At 41.3% G+C, this 12,224-nt stretch overlaps 1 protein-coding gene across 1 annotated transcript in view; it reads left to right on the top strand.

Moving 5' to 3' along the window:
* The first annotated feature begins 299 nt into the window (after window positions 1-299).
* eya1 (EYA transcriptional coactivator and phosphatase 1) overlaps window positions 300-12,224 on the top strand; it is a 59,364-nt gene continuing 47,439 nt past the window's right edge. Inside the window, exon 1 of the mRNA XM_030099769.1 lies at window positions 300-318. The gene's annotated coding sequence lies outside the window, so the exon portion shown is untranslated. The remainder of the gene's footprint in view (window positions 319-12,224) is intronic.

Below are 12,224 nucleotides of genomic sequence, written 5' to 3'. Positions count from 1 at the left end.
TCTACATTTAATCTTGTATTTCAAAGTGTTTTTTTAATGCAGCTTTTTCATATAAATGTAGGTTAATGTAATAAAAAAAAAAGTCTAGCAGCAAATGATCAATTCAATCTGTGTAATAATCTGGTTATGTCTGTCCTTGTCCCGATCTGACGTTATTAACGTTACTAAAAATGGGAAAGGCTGCATTGATACCAGTACTTCTGGCAATTTCTTTAAGTTTCCTTGACTTCAGAATAATTTCTGATATTTTCTTCTGAAGGTGCACGCAGGATGAGGGAAGCAAAACTCTGAATCTGCTGCTGCCGCTGTGCATGTGAGGTAAGAAAGACTTGACAAATTTTGTCCACAACAGACATGCAATTGTGGCGCTATCTTTGGTTATAGCTTCAAGTCTGTGGTGTTTTGTTGTACACTCACAGACAGTCGTCGTCACGGTCGTGCAGCGGCAGCCAGATCAAAAAAATCCACGACCGAAACCAAAAGATTACAGTCAATCTCACTGTTATATCCAGGTTTATGAAACCAGTGTCACAGTGGAGCAGGGAACAAAAACTCATAAGACTGCTCACAACGCGCAGTTTGTAAGCGTTTTTTTTTTTTTTTTTTTTTTACCTGTTTCCCACTGTCATAAATTTGTGCAGCCTGTGAGCCAATTTCCCCCAAATAAATACGTTATTGGTTTCAGATGTTATAGGAGGAGGAAAGTAAATCTCACCACTTTTACACCTGATATACTCCACATTTACAATATTGAGTTAAAAAAAAAAGACATTTTAGATACATTTCCTACAATTAATTGCTATACATCCTTGTAGAACACGTACTCGGTCACTATTTCGCCATCTGGTAGCAAGTTTTTTTTGGCCCGAGTTGCCCAAATGCCTGCTTTAAAGCGTCGCGGCTTTTGATTGGCATAATGACACCATACCCCCTTGGGGAAGGTCAGCACGAGCAACATCTGGGCCCGCGTTGTGCAGTTCGCAACTCCCACAGCGAAAAGGCAAGGCCTCATATGGTTTTGGTCGATATCATTATTGTTATCATTTCCAAACCTCAGTTCTCCCTAAGAATAGGTGGTTAATTTTAGATGCACAGAAAGATCCAGTTACTCAGGCCTGCTTGTGGTCGTCCCCAGAGTTAGTGCTAGGAAATAAATCTGGTGGCCTTGATTAAGTACTTGACAATAGAGTTAGCACAGCCCTAGCAGTTTATAGTAACGCGGCGGACACGGGCAATTAGGCCCACCGAGTAATTTACAGTACGGGCTGCAGGTGGTGACCGGGTACGAGCTGGAGACCACCGTAGAAACAAATTAAACAGTCTAAGCAAAGAGAGTAGCGGCTCTGTGTGACTTCCAAATGAAGCAAAGCAATCAAAGATTATAAAAAAGCTTGACAGCTATTTCAGATTTGTTATGATTCTGTTTTTGTGAGAGCAATAACACATGGCGCTGTTTTTTTTTTTTTTTTGTCCCAAATTTTCTGGAGAATGAATGTTCAGTTTTATACGTTGTTGATCTTTTTACGTCAGCATGGAGCGTTCTCCTCTCCCCGCTACCTATTAATTATGAAATACTGTAGGTCTTGGCCATTTCATTTTACTGCTTCTTCCTGCTGAACCTGGTGTGAAAGGCTGCTGTTCTTAAATAGGTGTGTAAAAGTGAAGGCGGAGAACGTTCCCCCAGCGCCGGCTCTCTCCAGCATTATGTCATCAGAGTCAAAAAGGCACGGCTGAAGAAAAATCTCTTGTTTCGCACATAATAGACACCTTGACACATGGAGCCATGGAGCTGAGTGTACGGCTACTTTCTTTTTACACTTTAAGACAGACGGTGGCCGCCTTGACGAGAACAAAACCTTTTTTTCTTTTTTTTCCCCTGATTGTAGACTCCATCCGTCTTCTTGTACCACTTCATCCGATTCATTTGGTAGTCAGTTTGTTAGATTTTCTGTCCTCCTCAGGTAGAAGCCTCTCTCCAGGTTTCACTCCCTGCGTGGGTCTTGTCTGCGTCTGCGGCTCGGCAGCCGTTCGTCCAGGTCCGCTGCCGGGCTGCAGAGTGACAGGACCCTTGGAGTCGCTCTGATCCCCACTGTCAGCGCCCTGGTCTCAGTGTGGGGTGATTTCATCAAGGCCACCACAGTCTGGTGGTTTCTCCGCTGCCCGTGATGGACCACTGCTGGGCTGGTTTCCTCAGCAGGCCTGCTCCTTTAAGTCAGAGACGCGTCCTTCCCTGCTAATGCAGTTTCATCCTGCTTGGCTTCTGGTTGGTGTTCGATTCCGGATTTGGGTCTGATTCACAACTAAAGTTTATCTGTGCTTCTTTCGTTTTGATTAGGCTTGAATACTTCTCTTTGCACATGTTCTCAACTTGCATGCACAGATTTTCTCCAGGCATCTTCATGCATTTGAGGATAGCTGCTTACTTGAAAACTGCTGTAATTCCGTCACTCTGTTTGTGCTGTCATGTAATCGGGACCTGCTCAGGGCGTACCCTGCCTTCTCTTACTGTCAGCGAGGATAAGCTTGAGTTGGATTTTGCCAAATAGCAGATGACATGAACAGGATGGATGCTACATTTATGCCAGTCTTACTAAGCAGAGTGCCTCACCAGGCATTTGGACTGTATGAAATTATCTATCATCACAATATCAACATCGGTAGCATCCATATCACCAAACACTGGCTGATAAATCGTGTTTCAGTGCACTGTGCGTTCATGCTCCGCATGTCCGCGTATCTAGCCAATCAGATGGAGCCCCGCTGCGCTAAATTATGTTGACAAAGGATTGTGTTTCACGTCAACGTTACATCAGATCTGGTGACAACAGGGCAGAGGGAAGAGGCACAGAAATAAAACGATGACCAAAAACAACAAAGTCAGCAAACCGCTCCAAGTCTGAAATGCTGCTGGTTAGGACTGCACACGATTTCAAAATTGTCACAGATCATAAGTTTAAGTTATATCATGCATCACATAGATAGGCAGATGGATAGATAGATATGTGGATAGATTGATTAATTGTTAATGGATGTCTGTAAGAGGTTGTACATATCTTTTAGAATACACTAAGATGGTGTATCTTATATAGTTGTTATGAGTATAAGATGTATGTAAGAAAAATTACCTGAAATTGAACATAAGTTTAGCATTTATGGACTGTATGGATTATATGAATGTCGCTAACATATGGTTGTTATTTTGGAAGAAATGCGGACGTTATCAAAGAGTTAAAAAAAAGCTAAAATTGTTTAAAAATTAAAAAATTGTGTGGACTGTGTGAAGGAATGTCTCCCAGGCCTTTTTCCACAGATTTAACGTCCAGTCATCACGACTGCCGCTGATGTTTAATCTCCCATTAGCCTTTAGGTGACATGTAACAGCATCGGCCCGGTTGTCTTGTTTGCCAATCAGAGGCCGGTTGAGTGACGGCCACAGAGCAGCACATCTCTTATGTAAACCCTTCCTCCTGCGCCACGAAATTAGAGTGCCTGTTGCTACACACTGCTGCCTCCTGCCCTGCTTCTGCACAAATGAGAAAGTAAGCGCTCTGGTTCAGAAGTTCACATTTTGGATGCGTGCCGGAACTGCTTAAAGCCGGTGACGTTTTTCAGGGAACAGGTGGTCAGAGTGACATAATTCTGGCTCGCTGTTACGATCCTTAGAAATTAGCCCCCGTTACTCTGCCAGGATGGTTATTACTCTGTCAATATGCATGAGCGTGGGCTTATCCCACTTCTTATTAATATAAAAAAAAGGAGAGATAACATATTGATATTTGCACCTTTTTTCAGCTGCTTGATTCTGCCTAAATATTCCCATAAACAAACAAATCTCACACACACACCCACACACACACACACACACACACACTGTCATCTTTGACATGTCTCGAGGCTTGGCCGAGAAAGTTATTTATTCTCATCCACTGTTAACTACTGGCACATATGCGTTCGAGAGGAATGCCATTCAGAATGCAGAAAATATATTTAGTTCTCGCCAACAGACAGCAAAAGGCACCAGTGGGTCTAGCCCCGGTGTGAGAACGGTTATTTCTGTCGCAGTATGGACTTTCAATTACTGTAATCTGCTGCTTCGCTCCTTCAAGAACATCACAGCTGATTAACTATTTACACACATCGAATGTGACGCCTACTGCTCATATGTTTCAAAAAGTAGCAACATTTTATTTTCTAATAAATTCTTGAACGTTTTCTATATGAAAATAATAATTGTGGGTCTTGTGTTTCAAAGACATGGAAGGGTTAACATCAGTTTGACAGGTTGAAGTTATTATTTGGAGATTCTTTGAGCCCATTAATAGGTAGACACTTATGGACAGTGGAAATACCCCACAGCTGCAGCTGGCTGTTGCTCCATCTGTGACCCTCAGAAAACACTCAAACTTCACTACCATTCAGACTTTGAGCCGTACGCACATGTGTCCAACAGACGCACACACACACACACAGACCTCTGCTTTCGCTCGCTGCGGTTTCGGTCGCTGCCCATCATGCTGTTACACCAAAAGTGTGAATAAAGAATTTATTTTCAATCTGCTTGATGTGTTAGTGACATTTTAGCGTTGCGTGTAAGCCGCCGGTAACACCCACGATTCTGCATGGTTTCGTCTGAGGCCGCCCTGTGAGGTCTGCGCTTATATTTAGAGAGGGTTTTATCTAAAACTGGGCAAATCTATTGACAAAGCCATGCGATTCAACAGGGATGAACCGAGAACAATGCCCAGATAAGTGAATTACCTACCGGGTAGGAACACACAGGGGTTTTGTCCTGAAGCTAGGCAACTGACGGGCCATCTGTTTGTATTAGGAAACAGTTGAGCGGCTCCTGCAAACACAACTTATCCTGTTTAATTGGTGCATAATTCCTGCAAAGTTGTCATATATGTCTGTTTTTCTTGCCCTGTGCAAACAGCACAGAGTCGTGTGAATGGCCATTGAGTCGATAAGTGACGGCCTCTCTGCACAGCCAAAAAAAAGTGGCAGGAATTGTGTAAACATTCGGGAGTCTTCGGTCAACAAAGTGGTATTGTTCCTTTTGTAGCGATCTGCCAGAGGATTGTTTCCGCTCAGACTTCACTTCAGAAGTGGTTTGTTGCGCCTGCAACACAGGAACCACATTGACGTGCATTAAAAGAAGGATATGGTTGCAATCGGCTTACTTTATGTAAATCTGATGCAAATACTTGAGACAGAAAATTTCTCTTAAAAGCGATAGTTACTTTGTTGTATGTTCATAGTGACAGTATATTAAAATAACTGCATAAATAACATGCCCGTCATGACAAAAATGCCTGATTTACTGAAATCCCAAATAAACAGGTTTTCTTGTGTCCACCATGGAAAGATTGAATGATTGGCCGCGAGCAGGAATTTGAATTTGATAGCATGGAGTTACACGGGTTGATGGAAGAAGTGAACAAACATATTAGAAAGTTTCAGCCAAAAATAACTCAATTTGGCAAAAAAAAAAAAGAAATACAATTCAATACGGCAGATGATCTGTCACAAATTTGATGATGCGGGGAAAAGCAACCAAGAAACTAAGAAGTGATGGCAAGACCTGAAAACAAAAACAGAAGACAAACTATCCTCTAATAAATCTGATAGGTGGCATCAGGAAAATCATCTCTGCACAATAACAACATCAATCTCTGCTGAGCATATTTTCATTCTTCTCAAAAATGTTTGGAATACAATTATAGTCAGAAGCGATTGCTTTCAAACTTTATAAATCACAGCTTGTGTTAATTTATTGACGGAGACTCCCAGATCTTGCAAAAGTTAAAATCATCCATGTGTGAAGTTAGCAGATCAGCTTCCACATTTTTGCACATGACATCTAGTCTGGGACGTCTTTATTAGGCCTGGGCCCTGATACAAAGCTATACCACTGAGGACAATCTCTAATCTTAGGGAAAATTAAACTAATGTGGACTGATTTCAGAAACAACAGTAACGCTAAGCAAACATTGTTTTGAGGAAATGAAGCATTGAATTGTTTAGAATAGATCACAGTTCCTCCAAACCACTCACTGCTTCATTTATACGCCAGCTGTGCCAGAAAAAACAAAATTCTTGTGATTCATTTAGCAAGCTACGGTCGTTGCTTCCCTAATATATCTATTGTGGCAATTTGAGAAATGAGTGCTTTTTTTTTTTTTTTACTTCTACAAACGATGCACAAACCATTCTGGGATCCGCTGAGTGTTAATGGGGTGTTGAGCAACAGCTTCTCCTGCAATCAGACAACTGTTCGGGCTTCAAATGTGCAGCGACACTTCACCGCCGCCATGAACCGGCGGGAGGAAGGAAGCTTTCTGTTTGCCATGATATATAGTGGTCGATGCCCGAGCTAACTGAGACTACAACATTTCTGAATATGTTCAATATTGTTGTTCAAATTAGTTAGTAATTGCATAAAAGTAGAGGAAATATCCCAACTTAACTGGTAAAAGTTTAAAGTGACCCAAGAATATGGATCAAGTTTCATGCATTTAATTAAGTGTCGCTTTCCCCGCTGGTGTGCGTTGCTCAGCATTAATGAAGTGATTCTCTAAAGATAACGTCAGTGAGCGTGATGTTTTGCAGATTTCAAATGAGACACAAATATGGATCATAGGAATGTAATTCCACACATGCCGCATTCATTTCCTTCCACAGCGATCTCTGCTCAAAGCTTTGCAACAAAACCCGTCGGTTTGGACTAAAATAATCACAGATAAATTCCTCCGCCTGGTCTCTGATTAGCAGCTGTGAGCCAACAATACCTGTACCTTCTCTCTGCGCTCAAACTTTTTAAATGTCCTGGAGGAGTTCCTGTTTGAGTCCCAAACCTACTGAGATCTCTAATGAAGGCTTTACCTTCCAGGCAAGCATATTTCTCCAAATGACAGTAATTTACATATGATGTATTTAGAGAAGGAGAGGGCAGGCTAATTCTATTTGGAGATTTTCCTTTGTTTTAGGAGTCATTAGCAGCTAGCTCAAATCTAATTTTTACAATTTCATCAGGCCATCTTGGAAAGCCTCTGTGAGCTCATCAGAGAGGAGCATTTATTGCTAAGTGTTCTCTATTGCATTAGCACACAATAAAGCGGCCGGGGACTGCTACAGACGTTTATGTGGAATCCAGTTAACACTCTGCCAATTCGTTTTTTATTGGGACACAATCAATTTTTATTCATTTTAAAGCCAGAATGCTTTCTTTCATTGTGTTCCTACCCCAGCTTATTATGCCCTAAACTAATTACTCAGTTGTTTTCACAAAATGCTAATGTTTATGTTAAAGATTTCCTCTTAGAAATAGAGGCCTGACGTGCATATGCATACACTTCCAGGTCACTTTAACCATCATAATTGCATTCATTTAATTTGTATGAGTGTGGCAATACCAGTGAGGTCTTAATAACATAAATTTGAAGAATTATAATATGACATGTCCAACCTTGCTTTTTGAATGAACACTGAGTCAGTGAATTATAACGCAGAGAAAATGAAAAAAGGCCTTCCTCCAGCAGTCATGTAGTGTCTAAAATCACCCCAATCATTTTACACAAAGCAATAACGCTCTCTTTTTTTTAAAGCAACTATTAATCATCTATATAGAAACGTGTTTTGCAAAGAAGTCTCTCATTGTCCAAGCATTTATCGAAAAAGGAACAATATGAATGCACATTTTAACTATGAAACTTCCCTGTTCATTTATCACCATTGTTTTGGTAAAAAGAAGTTATTCAGTGGAAGTGAAAGTTTTCAAACTAAACTGTACTTTGATATTAAAATACTGAAACAGACCCTTGTTTTAGGAACATTTGATCTACTTGCTTATTTGCTTCCGTCACAGACAACGTTGTGTTTTAGAGCATTTGGATGTAAACTGTAGTTATACCCAATAATATCATAATTGCTGTATAAAGTGTTTGTGGATGAGCCACCACTACCTGAACAGATGCAACATTAGGTATTCCTATTATATTTGCTATTTACTGTCACTGTTTGTTTGGCTAGCTGACAGCTCTGCTTGTGTGGTGGAGATGTGGCTGAAAGTTATCTCCGTGCCAGCTATATGAGTGCATCCTCACTGCGAAGTAATAATTAGAGTGCTTAAGTGCTCCTGGAGAGAAGACAAACCGAGATTCCCCTCTATCTCTTCAGCCCCTCCTCTTCTTCACCAAGAAGGTCTTTAATGGCTCCCACTTGACTCCCATATCCTTTATTGTTTGGTATCAGATGTACACCTTGTACCCTTCACCACTTGCACTGAATCACATTGGGCCTGAAGTGTAATGTAGGCATCGAGTCTTGCTCTTTTCCCTTCATCTTCCAACCTCCAGCCCACCGTTGCTATTTTCCCATCAGCGAGACGCACGAGAGCGTCCTGGAGTTTGGATTGCATTTCAATACGCACAAACCGAGAATATTCATGGCCGTATCCTCAAATGACAGCAAGTGACATTGCTTGGTGTACTCTAAAATGTGTGTGTGCTTGCAAGAGTGCACAGTTTCCGCACACTCTGTGTCTGTGTGTGTGCGTGTGTGTGCTGATATTTCCCTCTTCCAGTTTTGGGATTTGTTTTGCAGAGGGCTCTGGAATGCTTTCAGCACATTGACGAGATGACAAGTTATCATTGATCCGTCCTTACTTAGTGGGATCCATTAAATAATGTATGGGCTCCTGTGCATTACCGCTGCACTCTGCTGTCCTCGACCCATTAGAGGAGTAGGGCACGGGGCCCTCGTGGCTCAGGGCCCTCAGAGGTCCTTGAGCTCTTCATTTAATTAAATTATCCTATAATGAAAACTCCCATAATGAGATTAATTTTAATTATTTATTAGTGGCCGATTTGAGGGAGAGGCTGCATTAATTATGGATGAACGGGCTAAACATTTTTCAATTCATCACCTTTTCCTTTTGTTAAAGGTGCAATTTATTAAGTGCTCTGCGGCTTGCTGAAGGAACAGCGGCTGGACGTGGGGACAGTCGGGCTCAGAGGTCAGTCCAGCCGCTGAAATACTTCACTGTCGTTTCATAATGATAGATTTTATTGCTGAAGTAACAAACTCCTAAAGCTTAAGGGGTATTATGCGTTCTCCCTGTGCGTTAACATAAATTATGTTTTTTTTTTCTCTGCGTCAAGAATACAGTAAGGTCCTCTTTACTTTCTTAAAGCTTGATGAGTTTTATATTAATACCTAAGGCAATAATCACAATGATGCCAGCAATTCTCTGTTGATGTTTGCATAGCTCCATCAGACTGGCATGTTGATTCCCCTTGTGTGAGCACATTAGAAGACTTTGGTGTCTGGCCAAGAGAAAAAGGGGAAGATTGTCCACCGTCACACTGTGTGAAACTGTAATTAGCTGGCTTGGTAATGTGCTTATTTGAGTTCTCAGGCAGCAGAGATAGCAGCACAGTTGAGATCTGTAAGACGATACGCTGTTGAAAACAATTACCTTTTGTGATTTAAATGAGCGCATTTCACATCATAAGTTCTGGATCCACTGACAGAAACATATATGCAGGCGGAGCGGCAGAAGTGGCCCGAGCCAGGAGACAAGAATGTCATTGGGACGGTGAGCTGGGTGCATTTATCAGGCCTTCATCAATAGTCGATTAATAATTCAGCCAGAGTCTGGGGCTTCTTTAGGGCAGGGTTTCAGCTAGCTTGTAATTTTGTAAATTGCATTGTCATCATGCAACGGATGGGTCAGGCTACTCCGAGTGTCACAGCTGTGAGTCTTGTGTGGCCCGTGGCATTTTAGAAATAGGCACAGCGAGAGTTCACACCAGATGTGGTGCTTTTAAAGTCCGATATTCACAGCTCACAGCAGTGAGTGGAAGCTGTTGACATAAAAACACACAGAGAACCTGCAACATGTTGAAAACACAGTTGTGTGAACACTTTTTTTTTCCTTTTCATCAAATCCAAGGAGAATATTGATAGGCAGTCATGCTCAATCCTGTGCACAGCTGTATAAAAGCAGCAATGCTTCAGCGTTTAAAGTGTTGTACTTATGTAGAGCATGGTTCAACTTTAAATGTGACCGTTTCAGATTGGAAAAAGAACATTTCTTTCTGTACCGTTTAAATATGGCTAGAGAACCTCACCTCAGTCAGTAACCAGAAAGTTACTTCTCGTCAAACCACCAGGCCCATCCTTTGTCACATTTCCCTGAGATACTTCCCCCGGCTTAAAGGGAAACAAACAGGCGTTTCTTCCTATTGTGACTCGTTCAAGGTGCCCTGGCCCAGGTGCAGCGGGAGCAGAGCAGTCCGGTGAATGAGCAAACCCCTCAATTACCCCCAGCCTGCTCTCTGCTAACTCCCATTCAGCCAAATAGGCCCTCTAATTGCCCCGACCAGTATTACCTGTTCTGCATCCCAAAGTACACTATTCTTCCCCATTGTTACCAAGGCAACTGGAAGTTTTCGTGACCTATAAAAAGTTGCTGCTCCTGTAACTGATCCTAGGCTATGTGGCTGTTTGTTTCCATGGTAGGCTGCTTAGCTATTTATAGGTCCATCTAGCTGCTGGTAGTATACACAAAAAGCATCACAAACGATTTTATTCGTTGTGTAAATGAACAGAAGTTGCTTGCCTGGATGTTTTCAGAACATAAAAACAACACCTGGGACCTCAGCAATTGAGTCACAAAGCCAAGAGGAAGAAGACTTCACACTCTTTTCCCCTGCTTTTCTCCCCCATCGGCTTATTCTCCCTTTCAGAACTGAATGAGATCCTTGTAACAAAATGCAGTGTTTATTTTGGAATCAGAGTCAGTGCCCCGGACGACCGGAATTTCTTTGTTGTGGTTTTACCAAAGAAGTGAAAACCTGCTGGTATTGACGAGTCATACATGCATCATCGGAGGTCCCGAGCAGTTCGGCCCTCCAAACCCCCACCTCACTGGGTACGACTATCAGAGGGCTAATCTGGGAGCCCTTCATACTGAAGTGATAATTTATCTCTGATTCGCAGCCTTGAAAAGGTATATGAATTATCAAAGGTGTCAAGTGTAGAGTTCATGAAGGCATCTCCCTGAAGGCCATTGACAGCTCTGGTTTCAAAATCTGGCTCTTCCATTAAATCCACTGTCTTCATCCAATGATAAATCAAAGACTATGATGGAAATTTGACTTTTCTAATGTTTTTTTGTGAGGATTTGTGTCCACCTGCAAAACAATTGTGCTGCATAGAACAGATGTCAGCTAGGAGGTTTCATTTTGGTTTTCATTCTTTGTAATTGTTGTTTATAAGCTGTTTCAATTGCAAATACAGAATATCAAAAATTATTACATTTCATTAAATAACATGATTTAACTTTTTTTTTTTAAATCCAAGGTCATCACAATTTCAAGTTTCAATATTTTGAAATACACCTATGTATTTATATTACTATTTCTTTACAGCCAAGTGTAGATGCAGTCAGAAAAGCTGGAGAAGACTTAAAGAGACTACACCATAGATAGAAAGAGATGGGCTTTTCAACGGGGTGAGATGTCAATAAGAATTCATTTAGTTTATGGCCTCAATACATTACCTGAGCTTGCAATCAGCCATTGTCTTCTTTAAAGCTTTTAAATGTGCGCAAATCCGACCTGTCGATGCATTTAGAGCTTCGAGTCCAGTCATAATGAATTTACTGTGGTTGCTTGTCTCCCACAGTTTGTGTGTTTCTTCCCATTTTGTTGGTTTTCCTCATGTATTTTATGAGAAAAAAATAACTGTTTGCCTCTGTTAATATAAATATTGCCTTCAAGATTGCATTCAAGTGACATAGGATGAATTTTTAAGCACATTTTTTTTTTTGCTCTTCATTTTTACTGAAAGCATGTTGTAACTAAAGAGTTTCAGGTCATATGTATCACATGAATAATGCTACACGAGAGATATGTCAAATATCATAACACTGTTTTCCTTCAAATCACTTCTTCCTAAATGAGATGAAAATTTTTTCACCCAAGCACAAAGAGAGTGTTCTCTAAAGACCGCATTGCAAATTCAGTTTCCTCACAGAGGAAGTGGCCTTGTTGCTGAGCCACTGCTGCTCCCGGCACATCAAGAGGAGACGAGCACGGCCTGTTACTGAGTCCTGTTGGTGACGTTTACTGTAATGCATTTGATGACAAACAAATGCGTTAGGAGGTTTCCACATCTGAAGTTTCAGTCCAGTTCTTGGTGCCATTGTTTGCAGCAACAGA

Source organism: Salarias fasciatus, chromosome 9 (genome assembly GCF_902148845.1).
Source record: "Salarias fasciatus chromosome 9, fSalaFa1.1, whole genome shotgun sequence".
Classification (NCBI taxonomy): Eukaryota; Metazoa; Chordata; class Actinopteri; order Blenniiformes; family Blenniidae; genus Salarias; species Salarias fasciatus.
The sequence above is the reverse complement of the archived record's forward strand: the minus strand, read 5'-3'. Positions and strand labels throughout refer to the sequence as shown.